At 48.4% G+C, this 21,794-nt stretch overlaps 1 long non-coding RNA gene across 1 annotated transcript; it reads right to left on the minus strand.

The window, feature by feature from the left end:
- Nucleotides 1-4,961: 4,961 nt before the first annotated feature.
- Nucleotides 4,962-6,421, minus strand: LOC135807207 (uncharacterized). Its single transcript, XR_010551508.1, has 3 exons — nt 6,371-6,421; nt 5,331-5,379; nt 4,962-5,011 (listed from the first exon to the last, which is right to left on the minus strand). It is a non-coding gene; the product is annotated as an uncharacterized LOC135807207 (long non-coding RNA).
- Between the last annotated feature and the right edge of the window lie 15,373 nt (nt 6,422-21,794).

Below are 21,794 nucleotides of genomic sequence, written 5' to 3' on the forward strand. Positions count from 1 at the left end.
GAACAGAAACAGCAACGTTTCTTTCTCAGCAAAAACAAATAAAAAGGAAAGGAACAAAAAAGGATCAACACCATGTACCATGGATTCGTCCATACCTGGTAGATCTACCCAGGCCAGGTGTGTACTACCCCTGGAAAGGCTCTCCCACAGATTGCAGTACAAAAGCCACGGCCAAGTGTCCCACTGAGGTGCGGTCGCTTGCCCGGACCGCTGGGACGCGGACACCTACGAAGAGCAGCCTGTGACGTTTATTTTTTATGACAGAAAATCCGCAAAAATAGTTGGGCTTGTCCCTTTAGCCTTTCGCCTCAGCTACTGTAAAAGCAGACATTTTCGGTGGTGTCTAACTTCGGTGCTGACAATTTTTACCGAAAATATAACGCACCGAAAATTTCGGTACTACCTGTACTGTATGTATACATGCAGAGCTAGTACACTTTTTTTTTTTTTTTTTTTTTTTTTTTTTTTTTTTACTATTGACACAGCCCTACTACTGGAAAACAGGTGGAGAGCAAAAAGAAACGAGGAAAAGGACAAAACATAGGGGATGTAGGGACGACGTGCTGATGTGCTGGGAGCAACTCAACCGACGTCGCGACCAGAGGTCTCGGCGTCAGCGTTGCAACTAGGCGTCGCAAAATGTGTGTGTGTGTGTGGGGGGGGGGGGGGTTGCACAAGAACAACTGCAAAACAAACAGAAGCTAGAGAATACCACAAATAATAACTTGGTGCGAAATAATGAGAAGAAAATAATGACGCCCAAAAGCGCTAAATACGAAATTAAGAAAAAGGAGAATAATAAACCACATAGCGCTAAAGCTGCACCAAATAATAATTTAAATTATAACTAAACCGGGTGGAAAACCAAGAATTCTAGAAATCATAACAAACAAAACAAACTAAACAAAAAAATTAATAATAATAAATTAAATAATAAAAGGTAAATGAAGCCCAATATCATCAGCATTACATAGCCGAACCAAGGAACATGACCCGTGCCACAGTCAGGAGTTCATCCGTAGAAGTCGGTAGCCATCAGCCAGTGTTGGTGCGTGAGGTACTTATGGACATCTTCTTTGAACGTGTGGAGCCGCTTCAAGCCGTGAGTGGAGCCCTTACAATTTCGCTTGGCAAGCTGTTCCATACTGAGGGTGCGTTTGGTTGGTACGATCTAGAACAGGATCGAACAGCTGGTGCACATGGAGCAGCCTCATGCCAACCAAACGCTACTCCAGAAACAGAGCACATTTTTGTGGAAAAATGTGCCAAACTTGGTGCATTCTTCAAAATGTGTATGGATCACCATGGTCACTTTGTACGGTACGACGAGTCCAACCCAAAAGCGTATGCACGTGATCATTTGGGTACAAAATCGATGTTCCCGCCAGGTTTCACTGTGAAAAAGTGAAACTGCTCGGTCTGCTCCGGCCTCGAGGTCGGAGCAAGCAGAACATGTTCTGGCCGACCCAGAACAGGTGCAGTCCCAACCAAACGCGCTGTTCTGGTGAATCCTGTTCTAGTTCGTACCAACCAAACGCGCCCCAAGACTACAGAAAACGGGAAGGAGCGAGAACACTTACCTGGAAAACGGGTTTTACGGAAAATTTCCCTCCACCGAACCGCCGATTTTGGAGAATACCGAAAATATTACACCACCGAAAATTTCTGCTTTTACAGTATGTAGAAGACTACGTATCTAGGCTAATATTGACTGAGTACGAGGTCAATAATTATAGGAAATAAAAGCCGAGTAAAAGACCGAGGCGAAGCCGAGGTACTAGGTCTTTTACGAGGTTTTTTATTTCCTATACTGACCAAGTACGAAGTCAATATTAGATTTATCACGACAAACAGTCCGTATTTCAAATTCCAGAACGATAACCTCATGAATCCCGGTTTTATGATTGCACAACCGTTGCACCACTCATGCAATGACAATGCTGCACTAGGCACCGTTCAACTGCGCAACCCCTAAGCAGTCAAATATAAGCAGTCAATATAGCCCTAAGGAGTGAAATATGCAGGAATATTTGACTGCTTAGGTATGGCAAAAGTCTATGTGAGTCAATACTAAGGGAGTGATAAGTGCAGATATCGTGGTCTTTGTGGTCCACTTTCAAAACAATAACACAAACATGCACAGAAGTATTTGCTAGCTGCTGTGAGCACGGTGGCTCGGCAACGGCTTTATTTATTGATATTATTATAATACTATCTCTTTCCTGATTTTTGTTCTTCTTTTTTTTCTGTGAAAAGAATTCGGGTGGACACACCCATTCCCATAGCGCTGCATATCACATCCGAACCAGTTCCGTTATTTTACAACGTTTCGGCACTTGGCCATCATCAGGTAATAACAATGAATACCGTGGAAGCCACACAAGAGCAGTATATACGCAGAGTGTAGCGCCAAAAAAGATGCGAATTATGTCACCTAGTATGACAGAGAGAGAGAAAAAGGCGCAACTAGCACATCACGGAGGAGAAGCAGCAAAAGGTAGCGCGCATTGTGCTCTGTGAATGGCGTTGCACAGAGTGTAGCGCCAAAAAATAAAATGATGCGAGTTATGTCACCTCTATACAGAGGGGGGGGGGGGGGAGGAAGAGAGAGAAGGTGCAACTGTGCACATCACGGAGAAGAAGAGCGCGCCGTTGTGCTCTACGAAGTGAGGGTACATGCCAAATAATTATGGTGTTAATTCTAGCACAGGATCTAGGAGGGGAGCACGGAGCCCCATGAGTCAATGCACTATGAGGTTAAAACTTCCATGCCAAACTGTTACCACCAGGGACGCGACGAGGCATCAGGAATAGAATGGTTTTGAGTGACCCGCCTCATATTATAATTATTCAGTGATATTGAAGTAGCAGCAGGGGAAGCTGAGAAAATTCACAACAAATCCCATCCGGTGCTTATGTTCACATGGGGCTTGGCATCACGAATCTCAATCGCCTCGCGCAGTTTTCGACGGGCTCGATCAGGCTCTCTTCCTATTACTTCAACTGCAGAGAATGCACTTTGCCCATAGTTAAGCTTACATCCAGGGTGAGTGGTGCGAAAATGTTGGCCCCATGGCTTGTCGAATTCCTGGCGTCTTGCCTCACCATTATGTTCTTCCAGGCGAGTTTCCAGAAAGCGGCCAGTCTCACCAACATATTGTTCCGGACATTCTTTGCACTTCAGCTGATATACAACATTCTTCTGCATACATACATCCTGTCCCCCGGATATACACGAGATACATGGCCCCTTTGGGCGACCTCTCTTTTTCGGTTGTAGCGGATTTGCAGCCTTGACACATAGAGGAGGAACGTCTTTTTTTTCCTTGCATAATTGTATGCATAGAGCCTGGTAAGAACAAAATATGCACAAGACACTGCTGCTACTGTAGTCGCACAGCAAAACACACAGAAAACGACAACATCATTGTTACAACGAATGTAACAACACCCGTCCATGCTAAAGGACCTATATCCCTGCCCAAGGACGGCGGCATCTCTAAATCCCCACACACTCACCACACGGTCATCATCCAGCTTCAGTTCAATCACTGTATTCTTCTCCTGCAGACTCAACCCCCCTGTCACTATACTAGCCATACAATCTGAAGCTGTATGTAACCACGGCATACAATGGCCCACGACGCACACCTCCCCTACGTTTTTTTAACTAAAAAAGAAAAGCAGTCGTAACTGCCACAGCCACATGGCCAATATTGGCAATAAGAAAACCAATAAGATATCGATAAACACACACCCAGAAGTCAGGGATGGGAGGGTGGGATACTAACTGCACCAACAATAAGCCACTGCGAAGTGACAGGAATGTGGTCCAGCACAACATTTTGCTGAAGCAAAAAGTTGCGGGGAAATCCCAAAATCGATGCGATTTTGCATGAGCCCCAATGTTCAAGTTACCCACAAAGACACAAGCGTTCCAACTCCCTTTGGCCGTTGAAAAGCGTACCTTCTCTGCATTTGGCACGTGCTTGGCAACAAGATTCAAGATTTCAAACTGCATCATGTTTGTTTGTCTTTTGAGATGGATTGCAGGGTAAATTTAGAAAGACATTGAAAATCAATATCATTACTGAGATATTCCTAAGACTGAGGGTATGACAAATAATTAGTTTGATAAAAGGAGTGATTTGGACAATCCCTGAACTCCGGCATCATGGTGCTGTGACTGCTGTCCATGTAGATATACTAGAATGTGCCATGGCCAAAGTGTGCCGCTCCAACATGGACAGTGACCACCGTGATTTCCTGCAATAGGCACACAAACGGTAGTGCACAACAGAATTGACGCACATTGTCATAAACGACCTGCCCAGGGCTGCTGAACGCGGCGATAACGTATCTCAAAGTTTGGGGCTTTTTGCCCGTACATCCTGTCTTGGAACTCAAGCCAGTTACAGCACGGTCAAATTCCCTGGGGCACTGCCTACGAGTGCAAGCGGCTTACTAGCAAACTAAAAATCTAAGCAATTCCAGCGCCCACATTGCAGCTGGGCCCATTTACCCACAGGTACATTGAAAAGAACAGGTGCGCACAAATGGTCAAAAATTCACCACTTCTCACCTATCCGACTATTTACAGCTGCAACATGGACAGTGACCACCGTGAATTCCTGCAATATTCACACAAAGGGTAGTGCACAACAGAAATGACACACATTGTCAGAAACGACCTGCCCAGGGCTGCTGAAAGCTGAAAATTACCTATCTCCAAGTTTGGGGCTTTTTGCCCGTGCATCCGGACTTGGAACTCAAGCCAGTTACAGCAGGGTCAAATTTCCTGGGGCACTGCCTACGAGTGCAAGCGGCCTACTAGCAAACAGTAAATATAAGCTAATCCAGCACCCACGTTGAAGCTGGGCCCATTTACCCATATGGCCATAGGTTCATCATCAGGAAAAAGAACACAAGCGCAGAAATGGTCCAAAATTCACTATTTCTCACCTTTCCCACTATTCACACCTGCAACTTCGACAGTGACTATCGTGAATTCCTAAAACAGACACACAAAGGGTAGTGCACAACAGAAATGACACACATTGTCATAAACGACCTGCCCAGGGCTGCTGAACCCTAAAAATTACCTATCTCCCAGTTTGGGGCTTTTTGCCCGTGCATCCGCACTTGGAACTCAAGGCAGTTACAGCAGGGTCATATTTCCTGGGGCACTGCCTACGAGTGCAAGCGGCCTACTAGCAAACCAAAAATCTAAGCAATTCCAGCACCCACATTGCAGCTGGGCCCATTTACACACACACTTACATTGAAATGAACAGGTGCGCACAAATGGTCAAAATTTACCTATTTCTCACCTTTCCGACTATTCACAGCTGCAACATGTACATTGACCACCGTGAATTCCTGCAATAGGCACACAACGGGAAGTGCACAACAGAAATGCCAGACATTGTCATAAACGACCTGTCCAGGGCTGCTGAAGCCTTTTAAAAATTAGCCCGTGCTTCACACAGCCGGACATGTACATGCGCGTGCATGCGGACCCACACGCATGAACGAGCACACACAGAATAGTCTGTATGAGTTAAATTGGATAGGTGGAGTTCTGGATTCGAACAACTGGTGCAATGTCACGTGACTCGGCAAATGAGTCGCAATGCGAAAAGACTCTGCTGAGTCACGAACAGGCAATGACTCTGCAACTGAGTCGCAAGCAAGCAAACAGGGCAAACAAGTTGTGAGCGAACATCCGCACTCCCCAATGTTTTATTTTACTTGTATGTTTTTTAGAATTGAATATGGCAAGTTACAGCGGATGCAAGTGCAAACCACATAGGCTGCAGAGAATATAGCAACATGTTAACGTAGAGCAACAGCTATAGGGTGGGTGTTGGTGGGGGAGAAAAAGCTAGGAGCAAAACTATGAAAGCCAGGCAACAGCAGCGAACTCTACTTTCACAAAGGCAACACTCAAAGCAAGGCACGTGGGAAAAGTTTGGAGCAGAAGAAATACGAGGTATGAGCTGCCACCTCTCTTGGCGCGGTTTCGGAGCTGCGCTGTAGATTTGCGCCGTGAATCTGTGTGATTGAATAGTGTAATCAAGCTGCCAGCTGGCAGGTGTTCATGCGGCGCTAACACACTCTAGCCACTGGCTAGTGCGCCAATAACCGATCTCCAAGTTCGGGGCTTTTAGCCAGTGCATCCGGACTTGGAACTCAAGCCTGTTACCACAGGGTCTAGTTTCCTGGGGCACTATCTGCGAGTGCAAGCGGACTACTAACAAACCAAAAATCTAAGCAATTCCAGCACCCACATTGCAGCTGGGCCCATTTACACGCACTTACATTGAAACGAACAGTGCGCACAAATGGTCAACATTTCCCTATTTCTCACCTTTCCGACTATTCACACCTGCAACATGGACAGTGACCATCGTGAATACCTACAACAGACACATAAAGGGTAGTGCACAACAGAAATGATACACATGGTCATAAACGACTTGCCCAGGGCTGCTTAACCCTAAAAATTACCTATATCCCAGTTTGGGGCTTTTTGCCCATGTATCCGGACTTGGAACTCAAGCCAGTTACAGCAGGGTCAAATTTCCTGGGACACTGCCTACGACTGCAAGCGGCCTACTAGCAAACCAAAAATTTAAGCAATTCCAGCACCCACATTGATGCTGGGCCCATTTACCCACAGGTACATTGAAAAGAACCCAAGCGCAGAAATGGTCCAAAATTCACCATTTCTCACCTTTCCGACTATTCACACCGGCAACTTGGACAGTGACCATCGTGAATTCGTACAACAGACACACAAAGGGTAGTGCACAACAGAAATGACACACATTGTCATAAACGACCTGCGCAGGGCTGCTGAAAGCTGAAAATAACCTATCGCCCACTTTGGGGCTTTTTGCCCGTGCATCCGGACTTGGAACTCAAGCCAGTTACAGCAGGGTCAAATTTCCTGGGACACTGCCTACGAGTGCAAGCGGCCTACTAGCAAACCGAAATTTAAGCAAATCCAGCCGCCACATTGAAGCTGGGCCCATTTACCCACAGGTACATTGAAAAGAACACAAGCGCAGAAATGGTCCAAAATTCACTATTTCAGACCTTTCCGACTATTCCCACCTGCAACTACTGTACAGGCAGAAAAATTCGTCGGTCAATAATTTCGTCCAACTCCAAAGAATGGGAGTTCGTCCGGTTGTAAATTTCGTCCATGGATCATAAAAGTGTATTGGAAATGCTGGACAAATTGATATTAAAAGTAGAAAGGAAAACGACATATGGAAAGGAGTAAAGAGTAACTCTCCACCACCGTAACTAGATACTATATACAGTCAGAAAGTGCAACAACTAGGCACAAAACTGACAGAGTACTGAGACATTCGACGTCCTGACACCTAGCTTCAAAACATCTCGGTAGCGCTAACCGACAGCCTTCCAACTTGGAAGGTTCAAGGTTATGGAAAGACCAAAGAGTTGAAGCTATGTGTCAGGACGTCGAATGTCTCAGTACTCTGTCAGTTTTGTGCCTAGTTGTTGCACTTTCTGACTGTATATAGTATCTAGTTACGGTGGTGGAGAGTTACTCTTTACTCCTTTCCATATGTCCTTTTCCTTTCTACTTTTATTGGCTCAATACCCGAGTTTCAAATTGATATTAGTCCGGCATTAATAAATTTAGTCCAAAAGCTGCTTGGACGAAACGACGAAATTAAATTCCAGACGAAAATTTCTTCTTATTACACGTCAGGTGACCGTTTCCAGGTCTACAACCAATCAGCGACCAGATAGAGCGGGCAATATTTCTCCATACAAGCCCGCTCAGGCGGTCCAATATTACACGATATTTCCCGGCATTTGACCCCATACACACTGTACACATACACATACAAATCGTACACGCGTACACTTCCGCACCCCCCCCCCCCCCCCCCCGCCCCCCCCCCCCGCACCCCGGGTCCTTTCACTTCTGCACCACCGCACATACCAACAAAGCAAACCACACCACCAAAAAGGTTTCATTGTTACTTGTAGTGTGAAGGAGCGCTGACGATGGCTGAGGAAGAAGGACTTCTGTCTGACCTTCCTGACGATGTGTCTCAAATATTGGACGTACACCTGGACGTCCTGACCGAGATGCTAGCTGACTTGGACGGTGAACCAATCAACCAAGGTCAAGCTACCAGCGTCGTTCGAGTTGAGACAGAACATGGTGTCCGTGAACGAGCTGTCAACTCACGATTTGTGCGAGTGAGCGAGGAAGATGTTGAGAAGATGCTGTGGGAACAGGAAAACAAAAACACAAAGAAATCAGCGAAGAATTTGCTGAAAGTGTTTAGTGACTATCTTGTGTCAGAGAAGAAACAGTGTGATCTGAAGTCAGTTTCAGCTTCACATCTAGCTAGTATTTTGAAGTTTGCGTATGTTTCGCTCAAAACGCAGAAAGGTACACCTTACGCGAAGTCTACCTTAGTGTCGTTTAGAAACGCTATCCAACGAGAGCTAAACAATCACAAGCGTAACATCAACATCATAAGCGGCATCGAGTTCGTAGAGTGCAACAAAGTGTTTGCTGCCTACATCAAGAAGCTGAAATCTGACAGTGACCTGAAAGCGGTCAGTCACAAGCCCCCCCCCCCCCCCATCAGTGAAGAAGACAACACAAGATTGGACAAGTACTTCACAGACTGCACCAATGATAGGCTTTCGAGATTCATTTGGTTTGTTGTGACCAACCATTTGTATGAGAGGTCGGGAAAGCCAATCAAGTCTGTGCATGAGGACTTCGAAACTGTCAAGTCTGACTGCACAACAACCTACATCCGTATGACCACTGCCCACAAAGAACAAAATCACCAGGGTTCCCTTACCTCCGCTGACGAAGTGTCCGATGGTAGGATCGTGGACAGCTTTCAAGTGAGTGCGTTCAACTTGTATACCTCCAAGCTAACGAAGGGCACAGTAGAGAAAACAAGATTGTTCCAGCAAGTATCAGCAGCAACCCGTCAGAGAGATACGTGGTACAATGGCAAGCCCCTGGGCAAGAACACCCTCGGCTCCATGATAACACATATATCAGAAGCCGCTGGACTAACCATAAAGTACACGAACCACTCGGTGAGAGCCACCTGCATCACTGAGCTTTTTCGACAGGGTCTAGCACCGTCCACTGTTATGATGTATTCATGTAATGAATTCAGTTTAGCGTAGGCGCACATCTCGCAACTACGTATCTGCTGCGCAACAGCGCCCTCTACGGTTCTGGCCGCGTCACTTGTTTAGCGCGCCCTGCCGCGACCGGCAAGATTGCCTGCTGTGCATCACATTAATTTATGAGTACGCCATCACAATAATTTATTCAGTTTTGATCGGGTCCGAGTCCGCAACATGGCACATCTCCTTGCCATTCTCAGTTTTGAGTCTTCTCTGCTTTGGCTCATGCCCGACTCGCATCCTGCTGCCTTTGTCTTCTGCTGACCCACCATCCCACCACTAACCATTAATACTACATTGCATCATTCCTACTTCAAGTACAATAAACCTGGTGGCGAGTCACTCATAAGGGGCCGTCCGTAAATATCGATGTTTTTTAGAGACGATATTGGTGCTTCTCTCCCTTGACCCCCCCTCCCCCCAGAAGACGCACATGTACATCTAGATCATGGAATCAATATTTTTGGATGCTCATTTTTTCAAATCCTTCTTCAGACAGTGAAGACTGGAAACTCTTGTGGAGTTCGTCCATGTTTGTTCGCACTGCCTCTACGTCTTGAAAAAGGTCTCCTGCAGGCATCGTTCGGCCGATTTCCACAATCAATAGGGCTTGAAAGTGCTACGTCACTCCATAGCAATGGCATAGCAACAATTTGAAAAATTCGAAAACTGGATCCACCTGGATCCAGTTTTTGTATGGATCCAAGCACATTTCAAGCGGTCTCACTCACAGCAAGGTGATGTTGCCAGTGAAACTGACTGATTTGGCTAGTGGGGGCGGGGTTACAACTGGTGGCGAAGTAAAAGTTGCACCTGCATACGACATGAGTGGGTTGCTATGCACCCACATACTGAGGCAATAGCAAAGTCACACCTTAGTGGATCCAAAATAGAAATCTGATGTCAATTTACTACTCCCAGGCCGTTTTTGACGTCATCACTTTCAAGCCCTATAGCTCATTCTTTTGCTCTTGACATTTGCCATGGGCGTACAGCTTCCAATTTTTGATTTTGTTCGTGTGTCGCGAGTTTTAGCTCCGCGAACGGAAGCTGGTTTCACATTTCTTGTATAGCCATTTAGACGTCCGCGTGCAGGGATCGGCGAAACTTCAGATATTTACATCGATATTTTTCTGATGCTCGAAAAGACGCACATGGCTCAAACCCCCTCCCCCCCAGACGCACCAATATCGTCTCTAAAAAAACATCGATATTTACGGACGGCCCCTAACTGGTCTGCCTTTCTATTGCGGCATTATGGCCTTATGGTCCTGCCTTTCCATTGCGGCAATCACAGCCTCCGGGCTTCTGCCTTCCTGCGGCAATCACAGCCTCCGGGCTTCTGCCTTTCTGCAGCACTCGCAGCCTCACGGGCTCGTGCCTACCTTGCGGCAAAGACCAACCAGTTCCTCGTCACCAGTACTTGCCCAACACAACCTAGCCTTATTCGTGTGGTGTATGCCTGTCTGCATGCCGTCTGTGTGCGCGGAATGCTAATGATGTATGCCTGTCTGCATGCCGTCTGTGTGCGCGGAATGCTAAATCTTGTTACAGTCAAGGATAGTTGCTGCATAACTCGTTCTCATGTGTTTTCTTTTTTTTACGTAAAAATATCATTGCTATTAGCAGCATGCTTGTTGCCGTACTTGTACGGCCATTTTTCCACCTCACCTTTATCCCAAGTCCACGTTGATAAATCAGTAGACGGGGAGAAATCTCTCCCCTTCAACAGATGCGGCATTTGAAGGAAGAAATTGTGAACTTCTGCATCCCTTCATAAGCAAGTAAATTGCGGACTTTGCGCGCCGCGCACCACTGGTTCTGACGATACTCTACAAAATTAATAGTTCTCACTCAGAGGAAAACAGTAAGACTGTGTAGATTCTACTAGCGTCGCTTAGGAAACGCTTGCTATGCGCTCAGGATGCCACGCTAGTCTGGCTGAGGACCGGCAATACTAGGGCAATGCTCGCCACCATCACGCAACGTTCTACTCAACATGAACTGTCAAAGTCTGCGCGAGATGTTCTGCAAGTCGGTACCGCCGATCCTTTACAACGATTACGTGCTGGTACATGTACAAACATTTCCTTGCTGCTCGAGTACCGGTCCTCAGACTCAGTAGATCTACAGACTACACTGTCCATGGCACACTCACTGGTCTAGTGTGAACAGTGTCACCATGGTCACCATGGTCACTTGTGTCAGTACTAGTGTGTGCTGTGACTGTGTACATGCATGTGCCATGATGTGGTGTGTTGCCCGTTTTCATGGTTTTCATGGTTTTCATGGTTTTCAGGGTTTTCAGGGTTGATAGGTAGATCGAGTAGACCATGGTAGACGGGTATACTCTAAACGGCAATCATTGTAGACCTAGGCCAGGGCTAGGGCTAGGGCTAGGGCTAGGGCTAGGGCTAGGGCTAGGGCTAGGGCTAGGGCTAGGGCTAGGCTACAGACAGTACAGTAATGAACACCGGTACCGGTATGTAGATCTACATCATAGACTATAGACTATAGACTATAGTATTAGTACATACAGTCAGGAGAATCAGGCCACCACGCTGACTGTGTCGCTTCATCGTAGTAAAACTAGAATAACGCTTGCTCGATCGTGAAACCAGGTGCTGAGCTGCGGTTGGTGACCGGGGACGAAGCAGAGCATCGATGTACCGTATTATCTCTAATATAAGCACAGTCTCCAATAATAGCACGTCTCCAAAAATAGAACACCTTGGGGCGGCATTCAAAAAATAAAGTGCTCAGTCTCCATTATAAGCACACTGTGTAAATTCATTATCTGTACCGGCGAAAAAAACCCTGAAATGTGTGTGTCATACATGAATTTGGCATGGCAACATGCCTCTGAAATGAGGTTGAAATAATAATGGAACAGTCTCCAATAAAGGAACGTCTCCATTAATAGCACGGGGCGGAGGTACATTGAAAAAATAAAGGACCGTGCTTATATTAGAGATAAATACGGTATTTTTACTTTTTTGGTTTTACTCTGATTTAGCATCCGCTGAAGTGGCCGTTGGCCTTTGCCTGGCTTTGGAGTTTGGTACAGTCATATCAGGTCATGTAGATTTGTAGAAGTAGACCGGTCAAACATTCACACAGATCGGATGCGCTGACTGCAACATTGGACTTTGAGTTTTGACTTCTGTTCGGCGACGTGAAGGCCGGATCCCAAAATAATGGACTCGCTCTTGCCCTGCATGACACTGCAGCTATTATTACTAGCTCGTCCGCGCATGCAGTAGATCTACTCTCTAGACTAGAGTCTCTACACTACAGCTGTCGACATGTCACGCCTGGGTTTCGTGCGGGCGCACTGAGTCTGTACTGTGGCACTGCACTCACACACGCTGGCATGAACTCTGGTCTCGTAGATCTACACAACGGTACAGGCACTGCCCAAGCGCACGCACAGGTTGAAACCAGGGAGTTTGTACGACTCCCTGGTCGAAACTATGTGACTGCGCTGCTACTGAGTGCGTTGCCTGCGAGTAGGGTTGTCTCCTCCTCGTCCTGCGAGCACAACCACACTGTGGTTGTCGAGATTTCACTTGCCTGTGTCCAGTGGACAGTGGAATCTGTCTAACAAAACACACTTATTCTCAATGTTGTCTTTCCACACGGAAGACCATGCAAGAAAGAAAATATGGTGTCCCAAACGACGATTCCATACGACGTCCTACACCTGTTCCACGTGTTCCACAGCACCGCTCTATGTCACGGCTATGTCACGGCTATGTCACGGCTATGTCACGGCTATGTCACGGCTATGTCAGTATGTACATGCATATGCATATGCGCCGGCATCTGGCGAAACGCGAAGAGGACAAACTGATGTATACATGGTATAGGCCAAGTCACATAGTGAAGCCCGGAACCAGGGCGGCCCTCAGTTTCATCCAGTTCAACCAGTTTCGCCCAGTTCCAACCAGTTTCACCCAGTTCTAACTGGTCTCGGCAGGTTTGCACCGGTTTCAACGGATTATCGCGCCAATTAGGGCTAAGTACGCATGCGCCGTATACCAAGTAGCACAGCATCTTCTTGACTTGATTCAGAGAAGTAGTTATCAAAGTTTGTTTGATCATTGCCTGGAGAGCCTCTTTCAATGTTACTAATGCCGCTAGACCAGACACAAGACGTGCATCAAATTACGATTTCAACAGTAGGCTTGCTAGAGAAATATTACCAGGAGAAGCGAGGCCGTTGACGTCTGAACTGATATCAGGAAAGAAAAAGGCAGCAATGGATAGCGGGTGGTCGTGGATGCGAAAAAAAGATACCGGTAAGTCGTTTCGGCTCGATGGATCAATTGTAAATATCGTATTCGATGGATCAATTGTAAATATCGTATTCGATGGATCAATTGTAAATATCTTATTCGATGGATCAATTGTAAATATCTTATTCCTTGTAAATTTTAACGATTAGGCAAGCCTAGTACCTGCAAACCCGGTGGTGTTCCGGGGCGTGTGCTACTTTGCAGTAAACGGACAGCCAGTCTTGCATTCAACCTCACTCCTTCAAGGGAAGTGTGGGGCTCTGATATGCTTGACAGTGTGGGGCAGCATTGTGATTACACATACCCGGTGATTCGGGCCGTGTACCACTTGGCATTCAGCTATGAGTCAGTCTTGCATTCAACCTCACTCCTTCAAGGAAAGTGTGGGGCTCTGATATGCTTGACAATGTGCGCCAACCTTGTGATTACACGTACCCGGTGATTCGGGCCGTGTATTGCTGGGCATTCAGCTTTGAGTCAGTCTTGCATTCAACCTCACTCCTTCAAGGGAAGTGTGGGGCTCTGACATGCTTGACAATGTGGGGAAGCCTTGTGATTACACATACCCGGTGATTCGGGCCGTGTACCACTTGGCATTCAGCTATGAGTCAATCTTGCATTCAACCTCACTCCTTCAAGGAAAGTGTGGGGCTCTGATATGCTTGACAATGTGCGCCAACCTTGTGATTACACATACCCGGTGATTCGGACTGTGTATCAATTGGCAGTCAGCTATGACTCAGTCTTGCATTCAACCTCACTCCTTCAAGGGAAGTGTGGGGCTCTGACAAGCTTGACAGTGTGGGGTATCCATGTGATTACACATACCCGGTGATTCGGACTGTGTATCAATTGGCAGTCAGCTATGACTCAGTCTTGCATTCAACCTCACTCCTTCAAGGGAAGTGTGGGGCTCTGACAAGCTTGACAGTGTGGGGTATCCATGTGATTACACATACCCGGTGATTCGGACTGTGTATCAATTGGCAGTCAGCTATGACTCAGTCTTGCATTCAACCTCACTCCTTCAAGGGAAGTGTGGGGCTCTGATATGCTCGACAATGAGGGGCAGTCTTGGGATTACACATACGCGGTGATTCGGGCCGTGTATTGCTTGGCAGTGAGCTATGAGTCAGTCTTGCATTCAACCTCACTCCTTCAAGGGAAGTGTGGGGCTCTGATATGCTCGACAATGAGGGGCAGTCTTGGGATTACACATACGCGGTGATTCGGGCCGTGTATTGCTTGGCAGTGAGCTATGAGTCAGTCTTCCATTCAACCTCACTCCTTGAAGGGAAGTGTGGGGCTCTGATATGCTTGACAATTTGGGGCAGCCTTGTGATTACACATACCTGGTGATTCGGGCCGTGTATTGCTTGGCAGTGAGCTATGAGTCATTCTTGCATTCAACCTCACTCCTTGAAGGGAAGTGTTGCCCGGTGATGTTCTTGACCATGTCGGCAAGTCTAGTGACTGCATACCCGCTGATTCGGAATGTTCGTTATTTGGCAATGGAATGAGTGTTTCTCCCATTCAGCCCCATTTCTATAATGTGTATTTTGAGGTTCTTGTATGCTTTGCAATGTGGGGCAATGCTGTGACTCTGAACGCCGTGATTCAAGATACGTTGGACATGGCAAGGAATGAGCAGAGTGACGGAACTAACAGCATCCATTCCATGGTTGTATGTTACTTCATGATGGATGATGAGGTTTTAACGACAATGGCCATTGTCCCTCATGTTGAGAATGAGGTGTAAATCCTCTGACATTTTGAAGTGAAGGATTATGAGTACTATCCCGAGCAATCCTCGCACCTCAGTAGTGCACTTCAATGGAAGTGGAGTGGCTCTGATATCCTCGATAACGGGGTGAAGACTTGGGACTACATACCCCGTGATTCGTGGCGTTTGTTACTAGCTGAGGAGCGACGAGTTAGACTTGCATTTGAACTCAGTACTTCAAGGAAAGTGTGGTGCTCTGATGTGCTTGACAATGTCGGCAGCCTTGTGAAAACACATACCCGGTAATTCAGGCTGTGTATAGCTTGGCGGTGAGATATGAGTCAGTCTTACGGCTAACCTCACTCCTTCAAGAGAAGTGTGGGGCTCTGTTTACTTGACAATGTGGGCCAACCTTGTGATTACACATACCCGGTGATTCGGGCCGTGTATCACTTGGCATTGAGCTATCAGCCAGTCTTGCATTCAACCTCACTCCTTCAAGGGAAGTGTGGGGGTCTGATATTCTTGACATTGTTGGTCAGCCTTGTGATAACACATATGCGGTGACTCGGGCCATGTATTACTTGGCATTGAGCTATGAGTCAGTCTTGCATTCAACCCCACTCCTTCAAGGGAAGTGTGGGGCTCTGATATGCTTGACAATGTGGGGCAGCCTTGTGATCAGACACCCGGTGATTCGGGCCATGTATTGCTTGGCATTGAGCTATGAGTTTTGCATTCAACCTCACTCCTTCAAGGGAAGTGTGGGGCTCTGATAAGCTTGACAATGTGGAGCAGCCTTGTGATTACACATACCCGGTGATTCGGGCCGTGTATTACTTGGCTTTCAGGTATGAGTCAGTCTTGCATTCAACCTCAGTCTTTCAAGGGAAGTGTGGGGCTCTGATATGCTTGAAAATGTGGAGCAGCCTTGTGATTACAAATACCCGGTGATTCGGGCTGTGTATCACTTGGCATTGAGCTATGAGTCAGTCTTGCATTCAACCTCACTCCTTCAAGGGAAGTGTGGGGCTCTGATATGCTTGAAAATGTGGAGCAGCCTTGTGATTACAAATACCCGGTGATTCGGGCCGTGTATCACTTGGCATTGAGCTATGAGTCAGTTTTGCATTCAACCTCACTCCTTTAAGGGAAGTGTAGGGCTCTGATATGCTTGACAATGTGGGGCAGCCTTGTGATAACACATACCCGGTGATTCGGGCCGTGTACCACTTGGCTTTCAGGTATGAGTCAGTCTTGCATTCAACCTCAGTCTTTCAAGGGAAGTGTGGGGCTCTGATATGCTTGAAAATGTGGAGCAGCCTTGTGATTACAAATACCCGGTGATTCGGGCTGTGTATCACTTGGCATTGAGCTATGAGTCAGTCTTGCATTCAACCTCACTCCTTCAAGGGAAGTGTGGGGCTCTGATATGCTTGAAAATGTGGAGCAGCCTTGTGATTACAAATACCCGGTGATTCGGGCCGTGTATCACTTGGCATTGAGCTATGAGTCAGTTTTGCATTCAACCTCACTCCTTTAAGGGAAGTGTAGGGCTCTGATATGCTTGACAATGTGGGGCAGCCTTGTGATAACACATACCCGGTGATTCGGGCTGTGTACCACTTGGCTTTCAGGTATGAGTCAGTCTTGCATTCAACCTCAGTCTTTCAAGGGAAGTGTGGGGCTCTGATATGCTCGACAATGATGGGCAGTCTTGTGGTCAGATACCCGTTGATTCGGGCTATGTGGTGCTTGGCAGTGAGCTATGAGTTTTGCAGTCAACCTCACTCCTTCAAGGGAAGTTTGAGGGCCTGATACGATTGACAATGTGGGGCAGCCTTGTGATCAGATACCCTGTGACTCGGGCCATGTCTTGCTTGGGAGACAGCTATGAGCCAGTCTTGCATTCAACCTCACTCCTTCAAGGAAACTGTGGGGCTCTGATATGCTTGACAATTTGGGGCAGCCTTGTGATTACACAAACCCGGTGAATCGGGCCGTGTATTGCTTGGCAGTGAGCTATGAGTCAGTCTTGCATTCAACCTCACTCCTTGAAGGGAAGTGTTGCCCGGTGATGTGCTTGACCATGTCGGCAAGTCTAGTGACTGCATACCCGCTGTATCGGAGTGTCTTTTATTTGGCAATGGAATGAGTCTTTGTCGCATTCAGCCTCATTCCTATAATGTCTATTTTGAGGTTCTTGTATGCTTTGCAATGTGGGGCAATGTTGTGACTCCGAACGCAGTGATTCAAAATACGTTGGACATGGCAAGGAATGAGCAGAGAGACAGAACTAACAGCATCCATTCCATGGTTGTATGTTACTTCATGATGGATGATGAGGTTTTAACGACAACGGCCTTTGTCCCTCATGTTGAGAATGAGGTGTAAATCCTCTGACATTTTGAAGTGAAGGATTATGAGTACTACCCGAGCAATCGTCGCACCTCAGTAGTGCACTTCAATGAAAGTGGAGGGGCTCTGATATCCTCGATAACGGGGTGAAGACTTGGGACTACATACCCCGTGATTCGTGGCGTCTGTTACTAGCTGAGGAGCGACGAGTTAGACTTGCATTTGAACTCAGTACTTCAAGGAAAGTGTGGTGCTCTGATGTGCTTGACGTTGTCGGCAGCCTTGTGATTACACATACCCGGTGATTCGGGCCGTGTATAGCTTGGCAGTGAGATATGAGTCAGTCTTACGGCTAACCTCACTCCTTCAAGGGAAGTGTGGGGCTCTGTTTACTTGGCTATGTGGGGCAGCCTTGTGATAACACATACCCGGTGATTCGGGCTGTGTACCAATTGGCATTGAGCTATGAGTCAGTCTTCCATTCAACCTCGCTCCTTCAAGGGAAGTGTGGGGCTCTGATAAGCTTGACAATGTGGTTCAGCCATGTGATTACACATACCCGGTGATTCGGGCCGTGTATTACTTGGCATTGAGCTATGAGTCAGTCTTGCATTCAACCTCACCCCTTCAAGGGAAGTGTTGGGCTCTGAGATGCTTGACAATATGGGCCAGCCTTGTGATTACAAATACCCGGTGATTCGGGCTGTGTATTACTTGGCATTGAGCTATGAGTCAGTCTTGCATTCAACCTCACTCCTTCAAGGGAAGTGTGGGGCTCTGATATGCTTGAAAATGTGGAGCAGCCTTGTGATTACAAATACCCGGCGATTCGGGCCGTGTATCTCTTGGCATTGAGCTATGAGTCAGTCTTGCATTCAACCTCACTCCTTCAAGGGAAGTGTGGGGCTCTGTTTACTTGCCTATGTAGGGCAGCCTTGTGATGGCACCTAATCGGTGATTTGGGCTGTGTACCACACGGCACTCAGCTATGGGTCAGTCTTGCATTCAACCTCACTCCTTCAAGGGAAGTGTGGGGCTCTGTTTACTTGGCTATGTAGGGCAGCCTTGTGATAGCACCTAATCGGTGATTCGGGCTGTGTACCACACGGCACTCAGCTATGGGTCAGTCTTGCATTCAACCTCACTCCTTCAAGGGAAGTGTGGGGCTCTGAGAAGCTTGACAGTGTGGGGCAGCCTTGTGATTACACATACCCGGTGATTCGGGCCGTGTATTACTTGGCATTGAGCTATGAGTCAGTCTTGCATTCTACCTCACTCCTTCAAGGGAAGTGTGGGGCTCTGATATGCTTGAAAATGTGGAGCAGCCTTGTGATTACAAATACCCGGTGATTCGGGCCGTGTATCACTTGGCATTGAGCTATGAGTCAGTCTTGCATTCAACCTCACTCCTTCAAGGGAAGTGTGGGGCTCTGATATGCTTGAAAATGTGGAGCAGCCTTGTGATTACAAATACCCGGTGATTCGGGCTGTGTATCACTTGGCATTGAGCTATGAGTCAGTCTTGCATTCAACCTCACTCCTTCAAGGGAAGTGTGGGGCTCTGATATGCTTGAAAATGTGGAGCAGCCTTGTGATTACAAATACCCGGTGATTCGGGCCGTGTATTACTTGGCATTGAGCTATGAATCAGTCTTGCATTCAACCTTATTCCTTCAAGGGAAGTGTGGGGCTCTGCTATGCTTGACAATGAGAGGCAGCCTTGTGATCAGATACACGGTGGTTCGTTCTATGTTTTGCTTGGCAGTGAGCTATGAGTTTTGCATTCAACCTCACTCCTTCAAGGGAAGTGTGGGGCTGGCCGCAGTCGTGTCGTACTGGCGTGTGCTACTGGCCGCAGGCGTATGCTACTGGCGTGTGCTACTGGCCGCAGGTGGGTGCTACTGGCGTGTGCTACTGGCCGCAGGCGTGTGCTACTGGTGTGGGCTACTGGCCGCAGGCGTGTGCTACTGGCGTGTGCTACTGGCCGCAGGCGTGTGCTACTGGCGTGTGCTACTGGCCGCAGGCGTGTGCTACTGGAGTGTGCTACTGGCCGCAGGCGTGTGCTACTGGCGTGTGCTACTGGCCGCAGGCGTGTGCTACTGGAGTGTGCTACTGGCCGCAGGCGTGTGCTACTGGCGTGTGCTACTGGCCGCAGGCGTGTGCTACTGGTGTGTGCTACTGGCCGCAGGCGTGTGCTACTGGCGTGTGCTACTGGCCGCAGGCGTGTGCTACTGGCGTGTGCTACTGGCCGCAAGCGTGTGCTACTGGCGTGTGCTACTGGCCGCAGGCGTGTGCTACTGGCGTGTGCTACTGGCCGCAGGCGTGTGCTACTGGCGTGTGCTACTGGCCGCAGGCGTGTGCTACTGGCGTGTGCTACTGGCCGCAGGCGTGTGCTACTGGCGTGTGCTACTGGCCGCAGGCGTGTGCTACTGGCGTGTGCTACTGGCCGCAGGCGTGTGCTACTGGCGTGTGCCACTGGCCGCAGGCGTGTGCTACTGGCGTGTGCTACTGGCCGCAGGCGTGTGCTACTGGCGTGTGCTACTGGCCGCAGGCGTGTGCTACTGGCGTGTGCTACTGGCCGCAGGCGTGTGCTACTGGCGTGTGCTATTGGCCGCAGGCGTGTGCTACTGGCGTGTGCTACTGGCCGCAGGCGTGTGCTACTGGCGTGTGCTACTGGCCGCAGGCGTGTGCTACTGGCGTGTGCTACTGGCCGCAGGCGTGTGCTACTGGCGTGTGCTACTGGCCGCAGGCGTGTGCTACTGGCGTGTGCTACTGGCCGCAGGCGTGTGCTACTGGCGTGTGCTACTGGCCGCAGGCGTGTGCTACTGGCGTGTTCTACTGGCCGCAGGCGTGTGCTACTGGCGTGTGCTACTGGCCGCAGGCGTGTGCTACTGGCGTGTTCTACTGGCCGCAGGCGTGTGCTACTGGCGTGTGCTACTGGCCGCAGGCGTGTGCTACTGGCGTGTGCTCCTGGCCGCAGGCGTGTGCTACTGGCGTGTGCTACTGGCCGCAGGCGTGTGCTACTGGCGTGTGCTACTGGCCGCAGGCGTGTGCTACTGGCGTGTGCTACTGGCCGCAGGCGTGTGCTACTGGCGTGTGCTACTGGCATGTGCTACTGGCCACAGGTGTGTGCTACTGGCGTGTGTTACTTTGCTGTAAACAGACAGCCAGTCTTGCATTCAACCTCACTCCTTCAAGGAAAATGTGGGGCTCTGATCAGCTTGACAGTGAAGGTAAGCGTTGTGATTAGACGTACTCGGTGATTCGGGCCGTGTATCATGGTGTGTTGCTTCGCATTGAGCTATCAGCAGTCTTGCATTCAACCTCACTCCTTCAAGGGAAGTGTGGGCTCTGATATGCTCGACAATGTGGGTCAGCCTTGTGATTACACATACCCGGTGATTCGGGCCGTGTATTACTTGGCAATGAAACTGTGAGTCAGTCTTGCATTCAACCTCACTCCTTCAAGGGAAGTGTGGGGCTCTGATATGCTTGACAATGTGGGGCAGCCTTGTGAATACACACACCCGGTGATTCGGGCCGTGTACCACTTGGCGTTCAGCTATGAGCCAGTCTTGCATTCAACCTCACTCCTTCAAGGAAAATGTGGGGCTCTGATCAGCTTGACAGTGAAGGTAAGCGTTGTGATTAGACGTACTCGGTGATTCGGGCCGTGTATCATGGTGTGTTGCTTCGCATTGAGCTATCAGCAGTCTTGCATTCAACCTCACTCCTTCAAGGGAAGTGTGGGGCTCTGATATGCTCGACAATGTGGGTCAGCCTTGTGATTACAAATACCCGGTGATTCGGGCCGTGTATTACTTGGCAATGAAACTGTGAGTCAGTCTTGCATTCAACCTCACTCCTTCAAGGGAAGTGTGGGGCTCTGATATGCTTGACAATGTGGGGCAGCCTTGTGAATACACACACCCGGTGATTCGGGCCGTGTACCACTTGGCGTTCAGCTATGAGTCAGTCTTGCATTCAACCTCACTCCTTCAAGGGAAGTGTGGGGCTCTGATATGCTTGACAATGTGGAGCAGCCTTGTGATAACACATACCCGGTGATTCGGTCCGTGTACCACTTGGCGCTCAGCTATGAGTCAGTCTTGCATTCAACCTCACTCCTTCAAGGGAAGTGTGGGGCTCTGATACGCTTGACAATGTGGGGCAGCTTTGTGATAACACATACCCGGTGATTCGGG

This window comes from Sycon ciliatum, chromosome 1 (assembly GCF_964019385.1).
Source record: "Sycon ciliatum chromosome 1, ocSycCili1.1, whole genome shotgun sequence".
Lineage (NCBI taxonomy): Eukaryota > Metazoa > Porifera > Calcarea > Leucosolenida > Sycettidae > Sycon > Sycon ciliatum.